Source organism: Lepidochelys kempii, chromosome 5, assembly GCF_965140285.1.
Source record: "Lepidochelys kempii isolate rLepKem1 chromosome 5, rLepKem1.hap1, whole genome shotgun sequence".
NCBI classification, from domain to species: domain Eukaryota; kingdom Metazoa; phylum Chordata; order Testudines; family Cheloniidae; genus Lepidochelys; species Lepidochelys kempii.
The window spans coordinates 117568082-117595639 of NC_136384.1; the positions used below are offsets into that span (position 1 = coordinate 117568082).

The window sequence follows — 27558 nt, forward strand, 5'->3', positions numbered from 1 at the left end:
ACCTGAATGAATTATTTCAGGTGCCTCTTATCATACATATCTTGACTTACTGAACAATATCGACAAATGTATATCCTGGTTCTGATAGTTTCATTCACGACTTCATACCCAGTTCTAAATTTTTCTGTTCTGTAGGGCAATAAAACTGTCTTCTTTCAGTTTCGGAAGGCAGTGTGGAAGTATAAAATCTCTAGGGACGTGTCTGCTTAATAATTAGTGTCTTGTCTGACAGCAGGGGAAGGTCCTTGAAATGCTGTGGGATAAGTATGTCATTGGTGCTAATTCCCTTGTTGCACAGGTACCAGCTCCTTGTTAGAGAGATTTAATAAGTGTCTGATACCAGTTTCTTTTACAATGTTCTGGAATAAGGAATTTCACATCTGCAACTGCAGATTATAGGGATAGAGCACATTGGTGAGCTGAGTAATAGGTTGGACATGCAGAGAATTGGCAATCACCACAACTTGGCTCTTTTTTTTTTTTTTTTTTTAATAAAAGACACCTCCCCAACACACACATCTCAGTAAACACGAGGTTATTGGCTAAGTATCTGAGGCACGTATTACACACACAGAACTATGTTAAAAGAACTTTATTAAGATTGTGAAGTCAAATCCTGAAGAGTTGGGAATCATCAGGAAATACACACTATTCAAACAATGCTCTGAAGATGACTAAATTTCCTCATGGTGCTCATCATCACTATAGTATCTGAGTACTCCACAAACATTAGTGAATTTATTTTCACAACACCCCTGTGAGGTGAGGGGTATTACTATCCCCATTTTACACATGGTGAACTGAGGCACAGAGAGATTAAGACCAAAACGAATATCCACTAGTTTTAGGTGCCCAATTTGACATACCTAGAGCCTGATATTTCAGAGTAGTGAGCATTATATAGCACTTTATATGTTCAAAGCACAGCTCCCATGGATTTCACTTGCAGCTGTGAGTGCACAAGACTTCTGCAGATCAGATCACATCACAGGATATCAAGGTCAAGTAACCAAAAGATGAGGAACACACAATTAGCAACCACCAATGAAACATCTAGCGATTTGCCCAGCAACACATAGGAACTTTGGGATGGCAGCAGTCTTCATCCCTACCCCATCTCCCTCCTGACTTCACCAGTTCCCAGTTTCAGTCTTTATCCCCAGGCTTCTAGTCCCAATATACTCCCTCAAGCCCTCCCCTCCAGGTCCAGTTGTTGTCCATTCTGCATTTGAATCAGCTAGCTTCCTCCTCCTTCCCACTGCATGGGTGCCATCAGTGGGAGCAATTCGAACATGAGAAAGACTCCCCATTCTCAGTTCCAGTGCCCAGCCAGCAGCAGTTATTGCAATTCCAGGGAAATACTGATTCTATCCGGGGGCTGAGCAATCAGGGAACTTATCTGCTAAAATCTAGAGTCTCTACGGAGCCCGTGGGAACTGTGATTTGTCGAAGACTTAGAACTTGGCCAAATTTGGGTAGATTTTCAAAGGTACAGCAAAAGGCCTGCCACAGAGGCCAACCGATCCCCACACACATATACACACAAATTTCAAGTCCCTGTTCCAAAGCACAGATCTTCTGAAAGAAGAGGGCAACAGAGTAGGGTGGGTTTGTTTTTGTTTTTTTTTAAACCCAGGGAAGAAGAGCTCTATTTTTCCTAGCCTCATTCATGAAAAACAGCTGAACTATTTTGACTGAAATTTTCCACAAACATTCAGTCAGAGGCAGATACTCAGCATGGAAAATTTTGGCTTAAATGCTTACAGTTTGTCTTCAGTTGCTCATAACTTTGCCAGTTTTATAATGTGATGTGTCAGTAATAGTAGGTGGTACTAACAATCCAACCTATAAATTATATTTCCAATTAAATTATTTGGTTTTTAGAAGTGCTGAAGGTCAATGAAATCTGTAGGCGCCTAGCTCCTATGAGAATAAAACCAGTATAGAGAACATACCCAACGGGCAGAAAATAAGAACAGTAATCAAGAAAATACACTTCTATTTCATACATCTAAGGAATCCTTAAAGCAACATTGACAAAAAGTGATCTACAGTCTTATTTCCCTGTAAAACTAAGAAGTGTTTATGCAGGGAATTCCCTTCAGTTTTGACTTTTGTTTGCTCATATTTGGAGCTAACCTGAAAGAGCTGGATTCTGAATACTACAGGTCAGATTCTTAGCTGGTGTAAATTAGCATTTCTCCATGGACATCAATGGAGGTGAATGGAGCTAGGCCACTTCAAAACAAATGATGGATCTAGCCCATTTATTTTTTGTCTCCTTTGGGCACAAATGACAGTCAGTCACCTTTGCCAGCTGGCATGCTTCATACTGAATCAAAAACTGTTGAACAAAAAAGAGTGAAATTCTACTGGCACAACAGTTTTCTGAATCAACACCGATTGCAGAGGTCTGTGGCACAGACAGAAGAGTTTTCCAAGATCAGCATTTTGTAAAAAGCACTACATTTGACCTTTCTATTTGATGAGAGTATTGAAAAATAAAAATTGAAGCCCAGGAAAGAAACAAATGTCTAAAACAAGAGGCTGAATATGTGTTTTCTCACAACGTTCACGGCAGAACATTAGGAATCCTACAATACTGATCAGTTAAGTTTAATTTTGTATTAGTGAAGGATTACTACATAATAGTGTATACTTCCCTTGAAAATAATGCCATAAAAGAGTGCATTTTGACCTACAAGAAATTTCCAACAATTAGATAGTCTAAGCAGAGAAAGGAATAACCTGCAGCCAGAGAAGTCTGTAGAGATCAGGGAGTGAAGTCTAAGCAGATCTAGAAATGGGAGCTGCATGATACGAGAGAAAAATCAGTGATTTGAAGATTGAAGAAGAGGGTGAACAGCTAGAAAAACTGCACTGTCCTGTAACTAGCTATTCTTGAACACTAAATGTCCCCTTTTCTTTTGCATCAGTGATGTGACCCAAAGCCCACTGAAGTCAATGGAGAGACTCAGATTGATTTAATGAGAGCAGATCCTTAGCTAACAATGTAAATGACTATTTTAATCAGCAGAGGATATGCCTCAATGGCCTTTGTATCAGACCCTCCAGCTCCAATTCAGTGAAGCAATTAAGCACGTGTTTAAGTCAACTGCTGAATTGGGGCCTTGATTCTCAAATCCTTGCTGAGAAGAATTTGCCCCTTGGGTTTGGAGGTTAAATTATCTTTTGCTAGTTATGTTACAGCTTCCAGTCCTAAGTGTGCCTCCCTCTCGTTCCAGGAATTCACTAAGAAATGACTGAATACATTGAACTCTGCAGGTAGTGGGTTGGAGAATTTTACCTGTTTTTAATACATGAAAGTTGATTAAAGCACATTCATATGACATGTGGGTTTATGCTATTTAGTAAGCATAAACTCATCAGGAATGAGCTTTAAGATATGGTGCAACTCATACTCCATAGGCCATCAAACATCTGCAGGCAATTTCCCAAATCTGCCTATAGTTTGCACCAAGCTATTTGCCCTGTTACAGTGGTCACCACTGAAATATTTTCTTTTAGCCTAATTAACATGATCCTGCAGGATTTTCTGTCCTTGGGAAATATATCTTACATTCTCTATAATATCACAAAAACCTTACCTGCAAACAGCATTTGTTGTTTTAACAGCAACTGCTCCACACACAATAATTTTATATTACTTACCACATATAGATCTTCTAAGCATGTCATATACTAACATTTTAAAATGTAATTAATTACATGCACTCTGCCTCCAACAAATTACGACTGTAAAACTGTCAGTTTGCCCCCCTGGCCCCAGGAACAAATGCTTTAGTATCAAACAAGTACAGCTAGTCACCTTTTTTTATTTTAATTTTGGTATTTTTGATGGAATTTTTTGACAAAGACATTAAAAATCCGTTGTGGAAGATATTCACCGTTTCCCAAACAAACAGCTTAAGAAACAACCTAGATCAGTATCTAAAACCAATTAAACAAAAAATAAATACTAAATAAATCAAAAACAGTGAACCAAGTTCTCAGGAGGGGAGGCAAGGCAAGCCTTATAGCCTCAACATCTTGGCCTCTTGCTTTAGAATTCACCGATCTTGGCGATGAGAAGGCCCTCAAAGGAGAGGGGCCTGTCAGCAGCTTCAGAGAGTTTTACCCCAGCAGCTGAGTGCAAGAGAGTGTCACAACTATACTCAGCTGCCACAATGGAGTATGGGGTACACGAGAGAGAGTTTTAAATTTGTAGCAGAAAGGGAGGCCAGAAAGAGAATTGGAGAAAAGATTTTTGGCAGAATCTCTACAGTCAAGCAGAGAAGCTTTTAGGGATAACCATGTTTTCCCTAAGCTAGTTAAGTTCTTTGTTGAGTGTTGGAAAGCAACTCTTTCTGTAATTCCTTACCATTGACACATAATAGAGATGGTCTCTTGGATAACTGGGTCACAGTCCATTCACTTGCTTTACAGATTTTTTGAGAACTGGCATGACATGCTCACAGAGGCCTACTCAGCTCAAGAGCAGGCATCAACATTCTGCCCCAGTCAGATCTTCTGTATAGTTTTCAATGGCAGTCCTGAACAAAAAGCACACTGTTGTGAGCTTTTAAGAGGGGTGCACGACTACTGTTCCTCAGAGTACAGCAGTGGCAAACGCCTAGCTAAATTGTGCACTACTTTAGCAGAAGGGTGACGTACAACCTCAACAACTCTTGCAGAGGATTCCTCAGCCTCCTTCCTTAGCTTCACTTCGATCTATATCATCTATCGCTCAGGTTTAATTTGGATGTAATGATGAAAAGGACATAGAGCAAAACATCAGCAGCATGCTAATGAGAATACAACCAGAAGTATCCCACCATTTTTTCAGAAGCCTCATGTTAAACTGAACATGAGCAATGAGATGGAACTCTGCAGAACCCAATACAGGACATCCCTTGGGAAGGACCAGAAATTGCCCATCAGTGCTCTCCGAAAAAAATATTTTCTTCCAGCCCACACTAAAGCAAATCATGATTGTCAGTGATAGGTTTGCAGATTATTTCAAAAAACGTAATTTTACAATTATTTTATCTGGTTACCGTTGTATAATGAAACATGGAGCGTCAAGCTTAGTAAGTAATATAAATACAATTATTACTTTACATTTCAACTTATCCTTTAAAAAGGAAAGCACAAAGTCTATGTTGGCAGATTAATTCATTAACAACATCAGTAAATATATTCTCTCAAAGAATTATAGTTTTGCCTTCTAAAAATATGCCCTGTAAAGCTATGGCTAAAAGAACATTGTCTTTCTGTGCCAGCCTCCAGTGGTGATAGGGACATAGAAAAAGAGATAAAGAGGTGCTTTGGAGAACTAATAGAGACTAGTAGCTATATGCTCTCATAACAATTAGTTAATATCTCAACTGCTAGCAAAAGGTTTTCCTTTTATAAATCAGACTGATCTTTATATTACCGCCGATATATTCATATTGCACAACTTTAATTTGCGCTCTAAACCAGATTGTAAAATTCCTTGTCCTTCAAGTAAGGGCCAAAATATCATGCATCATTTCATCCAGTACTGTAATTCCAAAGGGTCGAATTTAAAGGATATTCCATCTAAATCTGATGGAATTTAGCACAGGTATTTTTCAAAAATACCATTTTCAAATGAAAGACTTTAAAAGACTACCTCACTCCTTAATGATTCAAGATGCCACAGCAGGGTAATCCTTATTGCCGGCAATTACTGCCACCTGCCCTAGAGATTAACCCAAAGGGTATCACAATGTCAATATCACACAGTGAGCTGATGTAACAGAACCTCAGCCAATTCCTGGTAGAAGGAAGCCTTCTAACATTTCCAGTCTACAGGGTGAAAAGACACTCCAGAGACTTTGCTTTTACTGGAAAACACAAACCAATTCCATTTATGTGCAGCTATTAGACAACTGTTCTAGAATTCTTCACACAAACCAGGTACCAGCCAGGGTTGGAGAACTCAATGTGCCGAGTGCCACTATATTAAAACAAAAAAAAATAAAACACTCAACTGGGGGGGGGGGAACAAATCAAAAACATTAAGAGCTGTAAGTCTCTGCCCTCTGTAGAAAGCACTGCACAGCAGGAGCATTGTGTCTGAAGGCCAGCACATCAGACTTTGAAAGTATGCAGTATGGAAACCATGGCAATCCCCCTTTTCCCCATTTTGGAAGGTCATTGCCATGGACAACCCTAGTGCTGCATAGTCCTTGTGCTCCGAGTCTGCTTGGCCCCTCTCTTCAAGGCACAGGGATGAAGGAAGACTTCTTGTATCCTTCTGCTCACCCGCTACGTGCTGGGCACAATCTTGTGCAGTTCTTTTGCGTGATTCACTTAACTAGGCTTAAGACTCATGCAGGCTAGAATTGCAAGCTGGTAAACTCACAATATTGTTGCCCCTCTGCCAAGCCCTAGGAGATGCTTCGGTCTTTCAGGTCAGCTTCCTATTGAAGGGGAAGTCAGTGACATACAAACAGAGTGTGTTCTTTGTGCAACTTGTTTATTTTACACTGTATGGACCAGTCCTGAAACAGAGATGGTGAGATACAGTCTGAACGCATTCTCCCCTTCATTAGTCTCAGCCCAGACAGGAATGCCTGTTTCCCAAGGAACCACCCTGACTCTACAGAGTTAGAAGTAGAGCAAACTCCCTTGCTGTTTGCCACAGCTCCCACAAAAAGATTCTTAATCAGAAAACAAAGAAGCATTTATTCAAAGAGAGCTCACATGTTAAGAAAAGCAACATGTAAACTAGAATATATTTTAAAAAAAAATAAAAACAGTGCCATCTAGTGACTCCCACCATAAAAATACAAAGATTTCATAGTGCATCTTGATCTTCATGCCCATCTTACATTTGGAAACAAAACATTTGCGTTTAGTAACAAGTTGTGAGCAGAATCACTGCAATAGTGTTTATACCTCATATATACAGTGTTTAGGAATAGTTGAGCATTCACATTAGGGGAGAAGCTTTCAAATGCAGCAGATTTAATGGAATACATCATACTTACCTTCCATTATTAAGCTACATAGTAATTACTGAACAGCTTTGGGAGTTAATTTTCCCATGTCCTGAAGAAACAAGTAGAAAAAGAAGGATTCTAGTCCATAGTACTGCATTTGTGACATCAGAAAGTCTAATGTTAAACATAGCATTGTAATACTGCAGGAGAAAGCAAAAGGAAACAATGGAGCTAACCGATTACTCTCCTCTGTTAGCAGCAGCTACAAGAAAACCTCCCTGCTGGTATGCTAACACAGTGTCTAGTGTTTTGTAAGGAAATTAGACAAAGGAATTGTGTACTTACCAAAGCACAAGTGCAGCAAACATGAGAAAGTGACTAGTCCACAAAATGTCTTGTGTGTACAAACAGTTTGTTTGCACTTGTTGTGAAAATCTTTTTTTTTTTTTTTTTTAAAAAGCCATTGGACTATGGAAGAAAAGTAATAGGTGAGAATTGTTGTCCACTTGAAGTAATTCCGAGATTTTACCCTAAAACAGTAAATTACAGAGGTCTGAGTTTCAAAAAGGGGTGTGTGTGTGTGTGTGTGTGTGTGTTAAAAAATATTCAGATACAATTGTGCACCTAATTTGCCTGCACTGTTTTGGCAGTTGTGCTTGAAATTTATTATAAGTCAATAATACGTCAATTTCCTAGCTGGGTAACTGCTTATTTGCATGTGCAAATACACAGCTATAGGGCAAAAACTTCAAAAAGGCCTAAGCTATTTAAGAACCTCTTATCTTTCAATGGATCTTAGGTTCTCAAGTCAGTTAGCACTTTTTAAATTTGTGGGGTTTTTTAAATTGGCGTACTTTAACGTAGGGCTGTTAAGGGGTTAAAAAAATTAATCGTGATTATTCACTTGATTAAATAATTGTGATTAATTGTGCTGCAAAATAATAATCGAATACCATTTATTTAAATATTTTTGGATGTTTTTCATCATTTTCAAATATATCAATTTCAATTACAACACAGAACACAAAGTGTATAGTGCTCATTTTATATTTTTATAACAAATATTTTCACTGTAAATAACAAAAAGAAATAGTATATTCCAATTCACTTGAGTACTGTAGTGCAATCTCTTTATCATGAAAGTTGAACTTACAAATGTAGAATTATGTACAAAAATAACCTGCATTCGAAAAGAAAACAATGTAAAACTTTACAGCCTACAAGTCCAATCAGTCCTACTTCTTGTTCAGACAGTCACTCAGACAGACAAGTTTGTTTACACTTGAAGATAATGCTGCCTGCTTCTTGTTTACAATGTCACCTGAAAGTGAGAACAGGCATTTGCATGGCACTGTTGTAGCTGGCATCGTAAGATATTTACATGCCAGTTGCATTGAAAATTGATATGTCCCTTGATGCTTCAGCCACCATTCCAGAGGACATGCATCCATGCTGATGACGGGTTCTGCTCAATAACAATCCAAAGCAAAGCAGTGTGGACTGATGTATGTGGATTTCCTTTTTTGGTGGTTTGGGTTCTGTAGTTTCTGCATCAGAGTGTTGCTCTTTTAAGACTTCTAAAAGTATGCTCCACATCTCAGCCCTCTCGGATTTTGGATGGCACATCCGATTCTTAAATCTTGGGTCAAGTGCTGTAGCTATTTCTAGAAATTTCACATTGGTATCTTCTTTGTATTTTGTCAAATTTGCAGTGAAAGTGTTTTTAAAACGAACATGTGCTGGGTCATCATCCGAGACTGCTATAACATGAAATGTATGACAGAATGCAGGTAAAACAGAGCAGGAAGCATACAATTCTCCCCTAAAGAGTTCAGTCACACATTTAATTAATGCATTATTTTCAAACAAGTGTCATCATCATGGAAGCATGCCCTCTAGAACGATGGCTGAAGCATGAAGAGGCATATGAATCTTTAGTGCATCTGGCACGTAAATATCTTGCGACCCCAGCTATAACAGTGCTATGTGATACCTGTTCTCACTTTCAGGTAACATTGTTATTAATAAGTGGGCAACATTATCTCCCATATAGGTAAACAAACTTGTTTCTCTTAGCAATTGACTGAACAAAAAGCAGGACTGAGTAGACTTGTAGGCTGTGAAGTTTTACATTGCTTTGAGTGCAGTTGCACTTTCATGATAAAGAGATTACACTACAGTACTTGTAGGAGGTGAATAGAAAAATACTATTTCTTTTATCATTTTTACAATGCAAATATTTGTAATCAAAATATAAAGTGAGCACTGTACACTTTGTGTTCTATGTTGTGATTGAAATCTGTATTTGAAAATGTAGAAAAGCACCCCGAATATTTAATAAGTTTCAGTTTGTATTCTATTGTTTAACAGTATGATTAATCACGATTAATTTTTTTGAGTTAATCGCCATTAATTGACAGCCCTATTTTAAAGCACAATGAAGGCACACAGTTGTGTTCATTTTGAATGTAAACTTCATCAGAGGACCTTAATATGTTTTACAACATACTAAATATCTGGTAAACTACTGTGCTTTCTCAATCAAACAACCTGTGCAAAACCATGAAATGTACTAACTTTCCAGGAGCCAGATGGCAATGTCTGATTTGCATATGTAAATTTCATACAATGTATACAGTGTTTGTTTGGTTTTTGAAAGTCTTTTACATGCACTGTATCCATCACTTTAAAAAGCACACCGCAAAATAAAACATACTTTGAGGGCTATGGGAAAAGGAAGATAGAGGAGAAAGCTCTTCAAAATTGACTTTTGGGTATCTGGCTTTATCTGTGAGGGAGCCACATGCATTATGGAATGCAGGTTGTAGTCTGCTAGGTGATGGCAATCTCTGATATGTTCCTATTTATTTGTGTGCAACCTGTTTGCCTTATAAGTGCTTCCAATGAGGTGCACACAAATCTAGTTATTTGTCTTAGGTATTTTTGCAGCACCCAGCACCACAGCATCTAATAACCCTCATACATAATTCCAGACAGGTGTCACTTGGCAGGTATTTGCAAAAATGTAATGTTTCTTTCATGAAACTTTGATCAGAGCCTTGTCTCAGTCAATAGCCAAACTTTTGCCTCATATTTGGGATTAGCTGAAAAGGAGATTATAAATAACTGATTTTTAAAAAAGAAGTCTATCAGTTGAATCCCAAAGTTTCCTGATCCACTTAAAAATAGAAACAAAACAAAAAACCTACCATTTGTACAAACATACTATGCAACATACCTCGCTAGCTGTGCCATAACTTAATTTATATACTGCTTTCTACTTTCCTCCTACCCCCTGTGCTTGAAGAGAATGAAAATGGACAATGACTCAGCTAAAAGTGGAGGGGTTCAGACACATACCAGTTATTTGCCTACCCTTATCTACAACTAATGAACTGAAACACAGTAGATTTCCACTTTTCCAAGTCGTCTGTAAAATGTAGCATCCCCCACCAATATGTGCTAACCAACCAACCATAACAGTTTAAGAAAACACAAATATGGCATTAATAAGATCCCTGTTGTAGATCACTTCCCAGTCCCATGCTAATAAAATATTTTGTCACTTGCCATGCCCCATTTGCCATTTATTAAGATGCTAAGATTTCCAAAGCAAGCACCTTGTATTCTTATTCATCTTTGAAGTGCTAACTACCCTTTGGGTGCTATGTAAATACATACAATTAAAATAATAATGCACAGTCTCAGTATATCCCAAATGCTAGCTGAAATAAACTGCACGCAATAGCTTAATTTCACTCATAGTTAATAGGCTGCTGTTTGTTATCATGTAAATGACACATTTTTCAGTGAGGTGTCACATGTCACTGTGAGGAACACTGAGTTAGGAACACAAAGCAGATCTGTGATGCTCTCTAGGGGCTTCGAGTCTGTGCACCAAATCACGAGATCTCACTCACCTATATGTAAATTTTCTGCATCTTGGATTAACATAGAAAAGGTTAAGTGGATCCAGTGGGCGAAGGCTGCCTTCCCTGCACAAGGATTGTGGAAGGGCAATGTTTAGAGGCAAGAATAGAAGCCACAGATGAGACGGTGTTGCATTCTTGGGATCTGCCTGTGAGTTGAAGGCGTGGTGTGTAATCCTCCAACTCCTGTTAAATTCCCTGTATGAAGCCTATTTACTCATAGCAAGTAAGGAAAGCTGAATTCATTATGGATGAATAACTCAAGAGAAGTGAATAAATCAAATGACTTTATTGTGCATTTTACATGAATAAAGACTTCAGAATAGGGCTGTAAAGGTTTAATTCTGATAGCATTTGCCTACATAATTTCAAATACTTAGCAGTATGCGTAATTCAACAGCCATCACTGTGCTAGGCTCTATTTTCAGATAACTCATCTCAAGAACTGACATAACTGCGTGAGCTACAAAAAAAGAGAAAGGGTCAATACTAGAAATGTTCTAGTTATGTTTACAGCATTCTCTATACAGCAGTAGAAAAACAGAACCTTATCAGATTGTGACTGGTGCAAGTAACAGCTACAGGCTCTCAAACAAGATAATCAAGTTAGCTATAGAGACAGGGACAGATCCTAACCCTCCATCCAGGCTCCTTTGGGCAAAGCTGCCTTAAAGCCAGTTTAACTGGCTGCATAGCATTCTCCCCACTGTTGGGGAGAATCCTTGGGAAGTTCAGAACCAGTGTAGGGAGCATGTCGGAGAAGGATTACGGGCTAAAGGAGTACAGTGGAGTACTGCAACAGTCTGGCTGGGATTGCGCTAAAGCATGCTGGTGTGTTGGCAGTGTGGAAAGAAACATGAGACAATTCACAATATTAAGAGCCCTTCCGAGATCTTTTGAAGTCTTCATCTCAAAAAATAATTTAGAAATTCAACAGCTAAAATGTTTTCTGATGAAACAAATCTAAAATTTTAAATGTACTTGTGAGTTATGGAAGTCCTCAAATCACGATTTAAAGACTTCAAGTTACAGAGACTCCACCATTTACACTAATTTAAACCTGCAAGTGACCAGTGCCTCATGCTGCAGAGGAAGGTGAAAAAACCCCAGGCTCTCTGCTAATCTGACCCAGGGGAAATTCCTTCTTGACCCCAAATGCGGCAGTCAGTTGGATGTGAAGCACTTTGGCAAGACCCACTAGCTACACACCTGGGAAAGAATCCTTTGTAGGAACACAGAGCCCTCCCCATCTAGTGTCCCATCACCAGCCTTTGTGGGAATATTTGCTACTAGCAGTCATAGATCGGCTACATGCCACTGGAGTCTGTCTCATCACACCATCTCCTCCATAAATGTATCAAGCTCAGTTGTGAAGCCAGTTAGGTTTTCTGCCCCCACTGCTCCCCTTCAAAGGCTGTTCCAGAACTTCGCTCCTCTGATGGTTAGAAACCTTTACTAAGTTCAAGCCTAAACTTGTGATGGCCAATTTATATCCACACGTTCTTGTGTCCGCACTGGTGCTTAATGTAAATAACTGCTCTCCATGCCTAGTATTTGCTCTCTGTAAATATATCAGAGGATAATCATATCTTCCCCCCAGCCTTCTTTTGGTTATGCTAAACTAGTCACCTCTCATGAAGTAGGTTTTCCATTTCTCTTATCCTCATAGCCCTTCTCTGCACCTGTTCCAGTTTCCTCTTACTTAAATGTGGGTCACCAGAACTGCACACAGTATTCCAGATGAGGTCTCACCAGTGCCTTGTATAACAGTACTAACGCTTCCCATCTCTACTGGAAATGCCTTGCCTGATGCATTCTAGGATTGCATCAGTTTTTTTCACAGCTGCATCACATTGGCAGCTGAGTCATGTGATCAATGACTCTGGGTCTTTTTTCTCCTCTGTCGCTTCCAATGGATACATCCCAAGCTTATAGCAAAAGTCCTTGTTGCGAGTCCTTAAGTGCATGGTCTTGCACTATTAAATTAAATTTCATCACATTTCTATTACTCCAGTTTTCAAGGTCATCCAGATCTTGTATGATAGTCCAGTCCTCCTCCATATTGGCAATACCTCCCAACTTTGTGTCACCCACAAAATTTTATGAGTACACTCCCACTTTATGTGCTGAGGTCATTAATAAAAATGCTAAATAAGACTGGTCCCAAGACTGATCCCTGAGGGACTCCACTAGTAACCTCCCTCCAGCCTGACAGTTCACGTTACAATATGACCAATTGTAGTCTCCTCTTTAATCCACTTTTCAATTCTCATATTAATCTCCATCTTCTAATAATTTCCTATGTTGGAACTCTATCAAATGCCTTACTTGGATCCAGGTAGATTAGATCTACTGCATTTCCTTTGCCTGAAAAATCAGTTATCTTCATAAAGAAAGAGTTCAGGTTAGTCGAGCATCATCTATCTTTTGTAAAACCATGTTGTCTTTTATCCCAATTACTGTTTACCTCTATGTCCTTAACCACTTTTTCAAAATTTGTTCAAAGTCCTTACTTACAACTGAGGTCAAACTAATAGGCCTGAGGCTTCACAGACCACTGTCCCCGTCCCCCCCGCACCTCCTTTCTTTACAAAACAAAGAGTTTAAGTTGAACTATTATTAGTAGCACTTTCCCTACAATCTATATCTGGAAAGGTAAAGTCTCCCATAATCACACAATTCCCAGTAATATTTATTTCATTAAAAGCATTAGAGGTCTCTATCCATATCCAGATCAGATCCTGTAGCATACCACAAGAACCATCCCAGGGGAGCCTCTGGTAACGGTCTTCCCCAAAGTGATTTTGGCCCAAAACACTGTTTTGTCCATTCCATTATTTTTAGTTTCTTCACTGTCTACCTCATCATTAATAAACAATGCTACTCCACCACCTTTATCTGGTCTTTGTCTTTCCTGTACAGCACATACAGTTCAATATCTGTACTCCAGTCATGACTACTATTCCACAAGGTTTCGATTATCCCTATAATATCTGGTTTCACTTCCCTGCATCAGTAGCTCTAGTTCCTCCATTTTGTTACCCAGGTGCCTTGCACTGGTCTACAAACATATTAGTTGCTTCTGCCCCAGACTGCAGCCTTCTGGCATTTCAACCATTCTGCCTCTCCTCCTCCTCTCAGTACTTGTGGTATGGGACAATGGTGACTTGGGCCTCTGGCTGGGTCACACTATATTTCCACCCCTTCCAGCGTATTAGTGTCCCACACAAATAATGTCTGATAAAATTATGGCAACAAACATCTTCCACCTCACCTCAATCTTACTCTTCTTCCATGGCCCACGGGACTTCCCCTGGGAGTCCCTCATCAAAAACAGAGTAAGCACCTTCTGCCCCTCCCAGGCTTGAGCTTTTAGTCAATCTTAGGTTCTCGCCAGTTCTCTTGTCTAGTACAGAACCCCTAGCACAGGGCTTCATCCCTGGAATCCTGCCCTTCTTTCAAGGCCCACCACAGGAGCCAACTCTGCTTCTGTAGCTTCTCTCTCAGTTCTCACTCTGCCTGGTTCCTGTCAGGGTCTTCCTACAGAGCAGGAACTCCGAACTACCTCTCTCCTGGTGTCCCCCTTTCAGCTATATGGAACTTTTAATTCCTCCAAATCTGAAGCACCCACCACGTGTAACATGGTGAGGCTAACAGAGCTATCAGGCTCTACTTAACCTCTTGTTGGCCAGTGTGGGATTTATACACTCCATAGCAATCTCCCTCTAGTTGGAAGTCCTTCCCTTAATTATCTACTAATTTGGAATGACCCTCTCTTTTCTACCTTTGTATGTTTTGAGGAGAGTGGACAGAAACCGATAAGCAATTCAAAGAGCAGAAGTGCAGCTGAAATAATCTCAAACATTCCCAATAAAAAGGCTCAAATGATTTACTCTAGTTTTCAGCTCTAGAACTGTTGTAACATATCTTCCCATTGTATTCCCTGCTGAAAGATACGCAGCGTGAGGACTTTCTTACAACCTACAAAGTAAAATGCCTTGAAGCACTTTATAACCAGAGCAGAAGATAAAACCATTGGCGTTCACAAACCAGTATTCCAGAATCCCAGCCATGGAACACAATGAAGAGAAGAAGGCTGCTGGCAAACGAGCATTGGAATCCATTACTATATAGAGTATCATCATTTAGAGGACTGATCCCTTGGGATTCGCCACTATTAAGCTTCCCCGTGCCCCATCTCCAATTATGGAAGGAAAAACAAAACAAAAACAAAAAAAACCACACACACCATTTCCCCCTACTCTGCTTCCTTGGCCTTAAGCATTTATTAATCCTTGACAGCATGTCCCCAGTGCTTACCAAGTTTCCCAATAGCCTCAGGAGAGCCTATGAGGCCAGTTAATAAAGCACTTAAGCATGTGCTTAAATTTAAATAAACACTCTGCTCCCATTTAAGGCAATGGGATTTAAACAGTGCTTAAATGCTTTCATCAATCGGGAAGAGGGGATGCTAGCATTAAATATTTGAAAGTTCAGTTTATGTCAACTGGTTCACTTTTATGAATAGTATTGTGATATTTTTCAAAGTCCAAACAGGCTAGAGGCATGATTAACCACATTCAGAAGCATGGGTGGCCAGTGACTCGGCTGTTGGGAGAGGCTAGCCCCCACTTCTCCCATTTTGCCTGAGGCCCCACCGCGCCGCACCCCACCCCACCCCGTCTTCCCACCCATCCCCCGCAGGAGCCCAGAGCACCCCCACCGTGGCCCCCAGCCCTGGTGCCCCAGGTGGCACAGCTGCAGCACCCTCAGCCGCAGGCAGCTGGGAAGCGCAGTCCAAGCGCCAGCCTGGCAGCACGACCCCAGTGCCAGCAGGCCTAGGCCCTGCAGCAGGTTGGCCAGCCCAGTCAGACTGGGCCAGGGCAGAGCACGGGGATCTGCAGAAGACTGTCTTTGGAGCAGAGCATGGGTGGCTCCATGCCAGGCTGTTTGGAGAGGCACAGCTTCCCTCAGCCTATGATAGCTGCTGCCCATGTTCAGAAGCTTTACAAAATTTTCCCCCTCGTCTTCATCTAAATGCTCCTGTCATATGCTCATCTGATGCACTGTAAATTTTCCCTAATGATTTTTTAATTCAGTTATTTACAAGGTGCTGAAATAAAATATACTCATTGGTAGTTCCTAGCCTCAACCTTAGCAGCTTTTTAACAGATGGATACTCTGTTGGCCACCCTGAGGACTCGTCATCATCATTTTTAATGATGAATTACAGATTTTTATTAGTAGCTCAGCTATTTTGTTCTTCACTTCCTTTGGAATTTTTGGATGAAAGCCATTCAGTCTGTATGATTTATTGCAATTTAATTTCTCCAGTTGTTACATCGCTATCTCTTCACTACCTGTACAGAGCAATTCCAGGATAATTATTTCCCCATCATCCTGCATGGAGAAAACTCTGACAAAGATATTTTAGCTTCTCTGCAATGTACTTATCTCCTTTATAGCCTGGTTGTTTAGCAGATCCACTGAGCTTCATTCTCAGTTACACTGAGGTCCCTTTGCCTTGCTCTGGTAAAGGACCTTAATGCAAATGAAAATCAGGCCCATTGATTCTCTGTAGGTGGACTACTTTTACTCTCCTTAGTGAATGTTTTGCTCACTTTATACACTCAGATTCCCTCATAACTTGTCTAATACCATTTTCACTGCCAAAGCTAAATAGGACTAAGAATGCAAAATTTGAGGCTGAAAAGGATTTTTCTGAATGTAGAGGATGGGGATAGAGAAGGAAAGGACAAAATCTCTCTTAGATACTATGGTAAAACCTTCATCAGTCAGAACCATGGCTCTCTAAGAAGGCAATCAAAGTTATCATAACCTTCACCTATTACTATATAGAGTGAGTTTAACTTTTTCCTTTTGTCTCTAGTGAATTTATCTATCTGATCTAAGCACTCCTCATTACTTTCCAATTTCCCCCTTCCCCTAGCATTAACAGTCGCAACAAATGAATTCTTTTTGTTTATTAAAAGTTGAAAGCTATCACTTCTATTCTAAAAAAATTACAACCCTCCTCCCCATACCATCTTTTCATTTACAGATGGAGGATGGTTAATTGCTCTAGTCTGGCTGGCTGTGTGTGGAGTTAAGTATTTCCAAAGAATTGCTAACAGAGAACTTTGAATTAAATCTTGTTCCTAAAGATTGCTGTAGTCAATCTTCCTGCAGTTCCTTGCATCATTGGGAGACAAGTACCACAACCACAGAATCAGTTCCAGCTCTCAGAATAATTTTCCTCCATATCTCATGAGGTTTGACATCCCCATCCTTTTAGGCAAATTACCTTGAGGCACCCATATCCACCACACATCTAATACTACAATCCTTACCTATACATCTTATTTAGTACATCAAAAGTGGCTCCCCTTCTCTCAAAAGTGCTTGTACAGTACATGAGGAAAAACACATCCTTTTCCACATATATTGGAAGACCAGTACCACATGTGAAGATGTCCCTCTTCTCCTCATTGGTCTCTTTGTGTCATGACACTAGCTTCCTAATGGCACCTATTTATGAAGTATTCTGATGAGCATCATCTGTAGAAGTTTATTAACCTTGGACACATGTGTTGTTTTTTTAATCCAGGCTTTAAAAGTCTCACATTCCTTGCACAAATATATCCATCCCCCACACACCTACAGATATACCTAAGACACATCGGAAGCAGTTTTATATTCTCCACTCTTTGCAATAAACTGGGTACAAGCTGGATACTCTCACGGACTTCACTGCTGCAGCCACCATCCCCTGTCCATCGGATTCCACCTTGGGGACTGGTTTCTTACATCACCTTATTCAACACACCAAAACCACCAAGCTCACCAATTTTCAACTCTGTTTATATGCTCAGCTCTTACTCAGATGCCAGCTCTTACTCAGATGCCGTGAATAGATTTAAAGCAGAAAGTCAAAAATTAGGAAAAAAACAATAACTGACCTAGAAAAGAAATTAGGGATTTTTTTATTAATCTAAAAGTGCTTAAATAAATCTGTCAAAAGCATATTAATTTCTTAGGGCCATATTCTGGTACATAAGCATTGCCATACTGAATCAGACCCAAGATCCATCTAGTGCAGTATCCTGCCCAACAGTGGCCGGTACCAGATGCTTCAAAGGAAGGTGTATGAACTCCGCGATAGGCAGAAAAAGAGTAATCTCCACCCCCACCCCCTTCCCCCACCCCACAGGTCTCATCATTGTCTCCAGTAACTAGAGATTGGCTTAAGACTTGAAGTATGGAGGTTTAATGTCCTTCCAAGTTTGTTGTGATCAATTATGACAACTCTGGTCTCGGACCAATATAAATCTGGAGTGACTCTAGTAGAGTCGGTGATATTCCAAATGTAATGGGAGCAGAATTAGGTCTGTAATTTAGAAATAATTCTTAACTGTAAGCCAAAGCCTGTGCATTCACAGAGTTTTCACTTTCCCCTATTGTGTTATAGCCTTACAGCAAGTGAGGTCCCTGAAAGAATGACTGTAAGCAGCTTCAGCTAGAACAAATTACCAAAAGTCTGATGATGACAACAACATTTTTGAAGGAGAATGACAGTAAAGTGAATACTTGAATTACAAATCTCTGCCCCTTCCCAACATGGATGATTGGGAAATAACTAACCGAAAGCCATGAGCGATGGTCTAAAATCCTAAAACATCCCTCCCACCCCCATAATGTTAAAGAAAGGTGAATTTTCAAAACAAATCACTGTGCCTTCAAAAATTCAGATCAATCTGTAAGGTTCTCTTGATAGTAATACTGTATGTTCTTGTAAGAGGAAAACATAGCCTCTAAGTTAGTTATGACATGTTTATAGACAAATGGCTCTCCAAATCTAATGGAGACTACATACAACCACTGAAGTCAGAAGACCACCAATGTGCCCACACCTTTCCCATCAGATGGGCACAAAAGCAAGCATGAATATACAAAAGCTAAATACAGCCACTGCAAAAGCTTCTTTTAAAAATGCCACCAGCTTCAACGTTTCAAAACTCGTGTTCAAAACACATTGAGCTAAATCCTCAACAGGGGCAAATCAGGGTAGCTCCACCGACCTTGATGGAGCTACACTATTTACACCAGATGAGGGTCTAGCCCTTTATTTTCCCAACCAAAAATATCCCTCTTCCCTCAAATAGATCATCACCCTCCCTTCCATTCACAAGCAGATTCCCCCAAACCCCAATCCTCCTTCATGAACATGCTTCCTAAATCTATAATAAAGCAGACATGCATTAGATAATTGTTTTAACACAGCATGTATCAGAAAGCGACAAGGAATAGAGAGCAGGTCACTGGGATCCAAAGAAGACAGGGCCTGATGAGAGAGAGATGGCGGTTCAGCAGGAGCAATAGAATCTCTTCCCCCCTACCCCACCCCATGCTTCCCTGTTAAAACTAAATAGTATGTTTTACTCCAAACAAATCAGCAGCAGGGGGCTGGGGAGCTGCTATACTTCACTTCCATGTTCAAGTCAGGGGATGAGGCAAGGGTATCCTTGAAAGAGAGGGGGGAAAGCCTGGGGACAGGAGTCGCTCCTTCTCCTTTTCCCACTGGATTCAGCATAAGGCCCTTAGAGCACCCCATTGTCCACCTCTTGACGAAGGCTTTGTAAAGGGAGGTCCAGGGAGGGTTGAAGGCAATATTTAGGGGAGAGAAAAATCGCCTTTCATTGCCATAACCACATATTAGTGGCTAAACTCAAAACAGCTAGACATTCCCAAAGGAAGAAAGCCTAGCCAAGTTCTCCATTGCTTGTCTCTGCTTTATGTGAAACATTCTCATCACTGCCCCAATGACAGTTATTTACATTACTGTAACTGTGGTTCTTGCAGAGTCAAGGAAGAACTAAAGCCTTTCTGTTTTGCAGAAGGTGGAAATTCTGGAAAGCGGAGGACAACCGTAGCAGTGCTAAGTTTTTCCTGGTTGGGATTCACTCTTGGATCAGCCTGAAGAAAGCAAGGTCCATCTCCCAGAATTGGCCACCATGTATTTCTATCCCACCAGGGACTTCATCAAGTCTCTAATTCAAAATGTGTCAGAATAACCGCAACTCTAAACACCATTCACTATGAAGTTATCCCATTTCATCAGGAATAAGAGAAAGGGGAAAGTACAATAGGGGAATGATATAATAGGAACAAAGTAATTAGCAGCTAGAATGGAGGAAGATGCAGCAGGCAGATGCATAATGGCAGACGAAGGAAGGTCATCCCATCAAAACATAAAAGGGCCATCAATGAGCACAAGAACATTGGGAAACATTCCTGTGTGTGTGGTCCCACAATGAAGATTCAGTCATGACAGGGCAGTCAGAGAAGGCAGCTGCTAGGGAAAGGGCTGAAGTGAATTTCTACTTTTTTTCCTGAGAGGCAGGGATTTGGGACCTGAACTACCAACGACTGTACTCAATGTGAGCCTCTGCATGGACTTCAACGGGCATTAGATTGGACTTTTGCGTGCGATGCATTCCAAGGTTTTCAAAGCTGCAGCCTGGTGTGTTTGAAATAATTCTGTCTGTTTTCCTTTGCTATTATATTTATATAACCAAAACTGAGCAATTTCTTGGACACCAGCTTCGTTATGTGCTTTAAGCATACCATGGACTATCTAGCCTCCTCAGTATGTTAGCTTCATTTGTGATGACTAAGTTTAAGAGAAATTAGATAATGTTTTATAGTACGCTTATGATTCTGCTACGACCCCTTTGAAATATTTCAAACCCAGATATATTCAGCTGGAAGATGATTAAAAAAAACCCCAAAGCTCAGAAGTTGTAATTTTTAAAAACAACTTATATAGAGAGTTGGCTTGTTTGTTTAAAAAGCATTTAACGTAAACTTATTTACTTCCTTGCTACATAGAAGCAATACAGTTTGTATACTAATTATGCCTCTTCATGTTGGCTGTAAGACATACATCTTGCAGTTAATCATAGTAACATTATATTAAAATGAGATTGAACAAAAGGATTTGTGGTCTTCACAGTCTAATTTAGACTATTTCAAATTCATTAGTGTGGCTACAAAAGAGAAAAGTTAGTGTTTTTACATACATTTCTGTTACACCATGCATTTGGTTGAGTTTGAGAGCAAAAGAGTCTCCCTTTAGATAACTGAATATTATGTTACATCAATTCTATAACTGAAAAGTAATTTACTTTCTTTCCTAGGAACCAGGCAATAAACAAGTGATATGGAAAAACTAGATACTCATCTTATTCAGTCATTCATTTTTACTAGGGAAAATATAATTTCACTTTATTAATATAATGTCACCTGAAGTCTGGGGAATATATGCCACTTAATGTCTCTTGCATCCTACAATAAAAGGCTATTTTTCCTGTATATTAAGGAACAAGTATTTACAACAAAAAGCAACTAAAGCTTCATTCACAATAAGAACGAACAAAATAATTTACCTTATATAATAAATATATCTACATTTCAATGTGGTATTTATATTTTTGTAAAATAGTGGTCTTAAAAAAAAAGTCACTCAGTAAATCCCTTCCCAGTGTAAGGCCTATTAATCAAATAATTGTTTGGACCCACAACAACTTTTATAAAAATTACTACAATGAAATAGCTAACAGCACATCCATATGTGAATGAAACCCTCTGCAATATACAGATAGTGACGTCTATTTTAAGCATCAAAGGGAATTAAAGATTAGCCCTTTCATCAAATAGTCACACGAGATTATTTCAAATGCTGTTTCCTGAAAGAAACAAAACACACACACACACACACTCACTCCACCAACAGAAATTGGGTCACTGAAATGTCACTATACAGCACTACTTACAGTTTGGTCTTCTATGTCTTTTTTACATATTGACTGAATAGCTAAGAAAATAGGAGTATCCTCAGGGATCAGAATGCATATCAAGTTGTATACAACCTAAATTAGTTTTTTTTTTTTAATTTGAAAACTACAAAGCATAGCTCTTTAAAAAGAACTTTAACACACAGAAAGAATGTATTATTATGAATAAAATCATCATGTGACTTTTATGTTGCATGAAACAAATCTTGAGAAGTGTCTATAGCATTAACCATTTTAGCTTCATTTGTTCTGAAGTTCACCACATTTATTTTAATAGATTTTAAGTAGTCATTTGTCTAACTGGTTCTTCCAGAAAAAGTGTGTACTTGTTTCTAATTCAGAAGAAGTACACACAAATAATAAAACCCCAAAGATTTATTCCAAATAGCTGACCTGAAAAAAGTATTGGAAAATAAATAGTTAAAACAGTTACCATACCGTTTAGAATAGAAAACCAATCCATTAGAATTCATAATTAGATACAGGCTTCAATAAAAATCAGTCTACTAATGACATAGGAATGTCAATCCATGATTAATTAGCAGTTATAAAAGATACACCAATTTTTTAAATGTCCTGAATATACATACTGTATCTGAACTGATAAAGTGTGTTGAGAAATATACTTTATTTAATGTGATCTGCTAAAAACCCACTAAATTACAATTAGTGTCATAACACAAATGGCCTGTTGGGAAGAGAACTGTGTTATCAATGGAGTTTTAACAATGTGTGTCATTGCACTGAAACAGATCCACTTCATTTGCCCAAATCTGATTTTTTTTTTTAAATGTTACCAACAAAGTTGCAAGATATTGCACCTGCTCACTGACGACTAGTTGATCACACAACATATGGCCGGATACCAAGCCTACTGAAATCAATGGGCTTTGGCTCAGTCTTCTAGATAGCCTCATGGAATAAAAATCAAGAGGCCATGGTCAAAAACAAATGTTCTACTCGCACACATTGTCAATGAATAGCAACATTCATTAGATTTTTAGGTCCACACATAACCACCAGATGCCATGTTTCTAAAACAACCAAAAAAATTAAAAGTTTTACAAAGTACCAACGTGCACAGAGTTGAATTTCTAAAATGTATCATCATGTATTTCCCGCCCCCCCCCTTTATCTTTTGATTTTAGAAGAGGAGAATAATTTCACAAACTATGAAAATCAAAATTAATCTGCTCTTAAGTCTTCACTGTATCACATTAAAGTGTACAGTATTATTCATAACTACATGTTACCATTATGAATTTAGAGTTTACAGATAGCTATCTGTCACTGACAAGCTTCTCCAGTACTTTGTATTTCATCACCTCCTCTTCCTACTGCACAGGAAAACATTTCCACCTAGAGCCCTTTTATAGAATGTCTAGGAAAAAAATGCAGCACATATCGGTTATCATAACACACAGCTCATATCAAAACACACAGCTCACATGTGGCCCTATCACAGATTGTTATGTCTTCTTGGTTGTTAGTCTTAATCAGTGACCAGATCTCAAAGAAGTTAAATATAGTGTTCAATGTTCTCTGTTCATCTTATATTAGAGACGTAACAGACCTGCAGAGTTTAGCCAATTTCAGAATGTTTAGCTTTTAAATAAGTAAGAAATTGAGAAGGTTGAGAATCATTTCTGAATTAATATTTAATGACCAGAAAGAGTCAGAACATTCATAGATATATCACCTACACATACTCTCTATCAGAATAGACCATGCAGCAGCCACTCACTTACAGGGATGCCCACTCCTGGAATGGGTGTTATCTCTAATAGAACCCTGTGTTTTGATTTTGGGGAGCAGTCAGTTCCTTTTAAATTGTCTAACTGCTTTGGCATATGAACTTTGCAAAATATTTACTTCCTTCTGCTGTAACTTTGCTATGGTGTTTTTTGTCTGTGCACGATCATTGAGTGTCTTCACTTCTAGGGCACATAACATACAGTTACCACATAATGGTTACCCTGTTAGAAATATTTCACACTGTGGTTCTCTCCATCTGTTGAACACAGTTGTACAAAGCAGGGTGAGGCTTAGGAACGCGTGTGTGTGTTTTTTACAAGTCCTGGTTTACTTTTCTCAATGATAAATGACTAAGTTATTTCATGTGTGTAGCTTGGTATTGTAGTTTCAACCTAATGAACCATGCACATCTTTTTAGTTTTCATGTCAAAGCCATGAACCTCTAATGTACCTCCCTCTTTTGCTGGCAAGCCTCCCAATTTACAATGATATGTATTTTGGAAAGATTTGACCTTTTACTATTAAAAAAAAGTGAAAAAAAATTATTTTTGACATGGCAAGGATTTGGAATAGTATGTCAAATCTGACAGTCACGTATGATAATGGTGAGAGCACACTGATTCCTCTATCCTGTCCTTTAGAAAGTTGGGAAAGAAATGTTTAAGATCATCTGATGTGTATTATTACTCCAGACAGTATTTCCCAAATGTTGACATTTAAACTTTGCACTCAGCAAGACTAAATTGATGGTATAATGGCCCCTGGGTTGGTTATTTGCTTGTCTTATTAACATCCTGTTTCATGAAAGCTCTCAGCTCCAGCACTTCTATTTGGAGAGGTCCTCCTTAAAATACCACCCCTGCAAAATCTGCAGTGTTGTGTCAGATCACCACCGGCACTCAGAAGTAATTAAACATGCAGACTCTGAAGGGCTCATTTCCCATCATACTTGGCACAGGTGTGGCAGCCCCTTTATGCCAGTTAAAAATCTTTTTTTTTTAAAATAAAATAAAAAAACCACCACCACACACCTGCATCAGATCAAAGCCCAACCGGGGACTTGCTCCTGCTCTCATTGAAATAGGAACGGAAGCCAGCTCCATTTGCCTTGGTTATCGCTACAGGGTTTTGCCCTTCTCCTTTAACTCCTTTCCGCCTCCTCACCGCCAGCACCCCAGTGGGTGGGGGTTACCCGTTCACATTCCTGCACCGTCCACCAGCCTCCAGGATGGAGCGCCTCGGTGTTTTGGGGAAGAATACCTGGCAGTGGAGGTTTCCTCAGGCCCAGTTACAACCCACGACCCCACCTCCCCTCTCTCACCTGCAGTCATCTGCATCCTGCCAGGCAAAGGGCAGCACAGGACAATCCCTCCTGTGGGCCCCACAGAAGCCAAGACCTGGGGAAACGTATAGACGTGGAGGAGGGGTGAGGGGGAATGGGATAGGAAGGGAGAAGGGCGGGCGGGGGGCAGGGAATGAAGCCTCAGCCCGGACTATGCTGCCCAGGAGGCAGAGCAGAGGTTTGAGCCGCTCTCCCGGGCAGTGGCAGGGTCCCACGTGCGGAGCGGGGCGGGAGGCAGCGTCTCCGAGGTTCCGGCGAGCGGGGACCGCCCGGTGGGGGCCCCGCCGCGCCGTCCCCGCCCCAGCAGGGGCCGGTGGCGGCCCGACCCTGGTGCGCCCCGCAGCGCCTCGGTCGGTTCCTCTCCCCGCGGCCACAGCGCTCCCCAAGCGCCTCTAGCGGCGGAAGGGAGCAGAGCGAGCCGGGCAAGGCTCCGGGGCTGAATCCCTCGGACAGCTCCCGCCGGCGCCGGCTGCCGGGCGGATGGGTGTAGGGGGCAAGCCTTGTGCGCTGTGGGCTCTCACCCTTCCCCACCACCCTGCCCTTTGCAGGTCTGCTCGACGCGCATGGCTGCCTAAGGGCAATAAGGAGACGGGGCTTCGCTGCCAGCCACACATGCCGAGAGCCAAATAAATGGGGGTGGCGGAAACCCTGCTATTAAGATTGCACCGCCGTCATTAAGCACCCAAAAGTGCAACGCCAAGCCACTTCTCCATCCCTCGTCGCCACCTGCAACATCCTTTGACAATAACGTTGATTGCAAGAGCAGAGAGGAATCTGCCAACAGCCAGGGAGCGGATGAGAGCGGGGAGGGGCGATTTCATTTGATTGCATTTATTCCCCCCCCCCCAGTTATTTCTTCTCTAAATGGCAGAAAAAGACCCCAACGGTGTCGTTCCCCCCCTCCTCCCCTTCCTTCACCTACCTTGAGGCTGTCCTAATTAGCCTTCATGTCCTTAAAACAAACGAGGTGGGACGCAGTGGCAGGCAGACCGCCGACTTGCTTCCGAGTCCACAGTTCCCCTCCTCGGGTGAAAGGAAACAGGACCAAAACCAGCGGAGAAACCTTGGCAGGTCCGCGTGCTACCAGGGCTGCGCCAACCCGCAGCACGGACGGGTCCCGCTCGCCTCCTTTACAACTTGGCTTGCATTTAAAATTCGCTTCTTTCCCCTTCACAGAAAATCAAGAGCAACTGGCTAGATCAGACAGGACCGAATGGGGAGCGGCGGGGGGGGGGGAGAACCACCCCCAGCCTTGCTTTCTCCTCTTCTTTAATTGAGGATTCGCTCTTCCTTCCCCATCGCTCAGCCCCAGGCGAGGGGCTCTCCCAATGCCCTTTCAGGGGAGCCCTTACAAGGAGGAAACTTTCAGCAAGAGCAGAAGCAGCGCCAGCCCTAGGGTGAGGCTGGGAGGGGTGTGGGGGGGGGGGCGTGAGACCCAGGGCGAGCTGCTCCTTCCAGGGCTGTAACGCGCACACCTGCAAGTCCCGCAGCAGCAAGAAAAAAAGCAGGGAGGGCGGGGGGGGGATAAATGAAAAAATAAGATAAACGCACCCCACACACACACACACACACAAAAGCAAGCCAGCGACCAAGGACTCGGCGGGAATGACCAGACCCTGCAACAAGGCACCTGAAGTCCTTCCCCCCGCGAGCCCCACTGGCTTCTCTCAGGCTGCTGCCTGGTCTGGCAATTACCGCCCGCTACGCTCGAGGAAGGCAGGCGGCTATTAACCCCTTCCGCCCCACCCTACCCTACCCTACCCTACCCACTTCTGCGGAAAGGAGCCGCGGCGCCGGCTGCGGCCGCTGCTTCTCCTCCTGCCGCGGGTGCACTTTGCATTGAAGTCCAAGGCAGCCCCGCAACCCTTAGAATAGCGGCGCCCAAGCATCCCCCAGCTTCGCCTCCCGCAGGTTCTCCCCCTTTAGAGGCTGCTCAAAGGAGATCCGCCTCTGCCTTCGCCCACGCTGCCGGGTAAAGTCGGCTGGGACGGGTGTGTGGCCAGCCGCCTGCCCGCTTCTAACTTTTGGCATGCGGGTCTATAGCGGGTTAGACGGTAGCGGGTGGAACGCTCAGCGGGTAAAGAGGAGGGGTGAGGCGAGGGAAAAGACCCAGCCACTTTCGCAGCCATTTCCGAGCTGTGCGCGGGGCAGAGGTGCCGGCTGCAGGGCAGCTCCGGGCTCGCACCTCCCTGAGTTTATCCTCCCCTCCCGGCCGCCACGGCTCGGGCGCTGCTGCGGGTAAAACTTCTGGTGACTATTGCACTGGGGGGGGGGGGGGGGGCGTGTGGACAGTGCGTGTCCTCGCACGGGGATGGCCCGAGCGCTGGCAGCTGAAGGGAGGTCAATGCCTTTAGCTAGCAGACCCACCCGCCAGGCTCCCCTACTTCCTTCCTTGGGAGCCGCGGGGGGGCTTTCCCAGCCCGCTCGCGTTCACTTGCCCTGCAGGTAGTTGCCAGCGCCGCTGCTCAGAGGGATGGGAGAGGCCGATCGCGGCCCTCGAGCCCTGGGTCCACCTCCGCCGCGAAGTCCGAGGAGCGCAGGCCGGGGCCGCTGTGGAAGCGAGGGGAGGAGGGTAAAGAACATCGTTCCTTCCTCAGGCGGCAATGAACGTGTTAAGGGAAGCCGCCAGGGAGAGGAGCTGCAGCGGGGCAAGCTGGCGGAGAGCTGCTCGGCTTGCGCGGGGAGGATGCTGCCACGGGCATGAAGTC

The 27558-nt window shown here is 41.8% G+C and overlaps 1 protein-coding gene across 2 annotated transcripts in view; it reads right to left on the bottom strand.

The window, feature by feature from the left end:
* Positions 1-26237, bottom strand: part of LINGO2 (leucine rich repeat and Ig domain containing 2) — a 766946-nt gene extending 740709 nt beyond the window's left edge. For both annotated transcript variants that reach the window (XM_073345577.2, XM_073345578.2), the window contains exon 1: positions 25773-26237. The gene's annotated coding sequence lies outside the window, so the exon portion shown is untranslated. The remainder of the gene's footprint in view (positions 1-25772) is intronic.
* Positions 26238-27558: the final 1321 nt, after the last annotated feature.